At 41.0% G+C, this 2,407-nt stretch overlaps 1 long non-coding RNA gene across 1 annotated transcript; it reads right to left on the minus strand.

The window, feature by feature from the left end:
* LOC104952131 (uncharacterized) lies at positions 1-1,187 on the minus strand. Its single transcript, XR_799089.1, has 3 exons — positions 1,073-1,187; positions 235-322; positions 1-39 (listed from the first exon to the last, which is right to left on the minus strand). It is a non-coding gene; the product is annotated as an uncharacterized lncRNA (long non-coding RNA).
* Positions 1,188-2,407: the final 1,220 nt, after the last annotated feature.

The raw sequence follows: 2,407 nt of genomic DNA on the forward strand, positions 1-2,407 counted from the left end.
CTCCTTCAGAGAGTTCTGCTGGTAAAACTGAATCATCTCCTAATGCAGGAAGAAGACCACAAGCAGGAGGAGAAGGAGAGGAGAAGGAGAGGAGAAGGAGAGGAGAAGGAGAGGAACATATGAGACCGAATATTGGATGTGGTTTAAGAAGATAAAATATGATTTCATGTAAAGGGTACGTTTTTAGTTTTATCACCAGTCAGTGTCATCCTTTTTTAGGTCTGAAAGACTTACGATTATTCCCTTGAAGGCTTTCTTCTCATTGATGCGATACAGGCCGTCAGTGGACGTGATCTTAATGTGTCGGATGTCCATGTTGAACCTGGAAGAGCAGGTTGTGGAGAGAAGAAAAAAAACTTTTCTACTTCTGCAAAAAAAACATGACTCTCATAATCCTTTGTTTGAGAAAATGTATTTTCCTGCTTTTGAGAGGAAGTGATACTTCGGCTCATAGAAACCCAGCAATTTGTGTGAGAATGTATTTGGACATGTCATGTCAACACAGTGACATCCGGTATGCAGGTTAAAGCTGGGCTACATCGCTAGGTTTGTTCAGGCAATGATTAAAGACTTCTGGGCTACAGACAACCAACAATCATTTCAAAGGACAATAATAATGATTTGTTTGTAATAATGTTTCTTTGAATTGAAGTTCGAAAAAAAATCATTTTGTATTGCTTAGAAGCTGGACACAGATACATTTGTGAACTATAGCTTTAAATGTATTTTTAAATGATTATAAGGTTACACTAAATATTCTGTCAACTGGTCAATCAGAGTTACGAACAGACTTTTTCCCCCGACTATATCTCAATTACTATGTTTCAACATGTTGGTGAAGACCTGCTTTGTATTGAAATCATTGAAATGGGGTTGAAACAATATGATACTGCATGTAACGAGACATCTTTAAAAAATACAGTTTTTAAACCAAATTTAGTGCAGGTTTAACCTAGCAACCATTGGCCTGTAAATGACCAAAGCAGTTAATACTAAAGAGGGCATCTTCAATCTTAAAGTAACATTTTCACTGGATGAAATTATTTTCACTGATGAGTCTGCGAAGGCTTACTTGATGCTGATTGCAAACTCTCCTCCATCTTTCTGCCGCACGAGGAACGTCCCATCAGACCGGGACAGCAGCAGGTTTTTGGCAGCAGTTCTGTCCATGTTCCCAGCAAACCTTCAGCGAGGATCACAACGTTAAAACAGAATTACACAATGAAAGGTCTGTTTCAATAACAGTAACCCAGTTCTGCAATAACACGGTAAAAACACACTATAATGTAGTTGTACGAAGCTATAAAGACATTTCTAATTTCCTATTAATTTACATTATGTTTATACACAGTCATGGGTGCCCAGAAATGAGTTGGAGTTGTTAGAAAATACATCAACAAACAAAGTGTTTTTATAATTATTTATTGTGACTTCCACATCTTCCGAAAACACTCTGATTAAGTACGCTTTTGTGAGAAGTGGTGCAGTTTTTGTGTACATTAGTGTTGTTGTTTACTCCAGTGTCATACTTGATGTTACCACCAGGTGGCACTAAAGTATCTACTTTCAAATCATACATGGTGACTTTTGCCAAAACCTTGTATTCACGAATCACGCTATGTTTTTTTACTGTATATAGTGTTATTTGAAGCTGTTTGAGTCTTAAAGAGTTAGCAAAATAGTGTTACTATTAAGATGTATGATAGGGATACATGCCCATCGGCGCAGGAACGCGGGAAGTCAGTCAGAGTTGTGGGTGCGGGTGTGGTGGGGGGTTCTAGTGGTGCCTCGCAGCGGCGAAACTGTGGCTCGCTACACTGGTGCGCCGCGTTTGCGCTTCAGAGGAGGCTCCCTCCGCAAAATGAGGCCCCATCCGCGTGTAGGGAGGGGCAGCCCTGTATAATAACTTCATATTAAATGCAGTCATTTGGTCTTTAGCTTGTGAGAGCAGTGCATTCATCTGTGTTCATTTTAATGCTGCCAGTTTGTTGACGGCCTGTGTGTTGATGGGACTTCTCATGCTCCCTAAATGTTTCCCCTGCCTTTCGCTAGTTGTTAAACCCTGCTTTCACAAAACTCCCATCCCTGATCTTATCTGCACTGACAAGCTTCTTTCCATAGCAGAGCAACAGAAGAAGCACACTGCATTATCACTTTCTCTTATATAGTGAAGCTTTTTATAGACTGCTAACACTAAAATGCTAACTCAAAAATAGTAACTCGCCGAACCCTAACTCGCCGCCAACAAATGGGGGTGCTGCAGCCCCCTCAGCACCCCCCCCTTCCTGTGTCCCTGCATCAGCGCCACAATGATACTGGCCGTTTCTCAATCGCGAGGAAACTGGCTTCCAAGCAAATATTTCAAGGATACTACGTCATCGAGTGCCGCCGAAGGACTGTTCCAATC

This window comes from Notothenia coriiceps, unplaced genomic scaffold (assembly GCF_000735185.1).
Source record: "Notothenia coriiceps isolate Sejong01 unplaced genomic scaffold, NC01 NC01_scaffold00019608, whole genome shotgun sequence".
Classification (NCBI taxonomy): domain Eukaryota; kingdom Metazoa; phylum Chordata; class Actinopteri; order Perciformes; family Nototheniidae; genus Notothenia; species Notothenia coriiceps.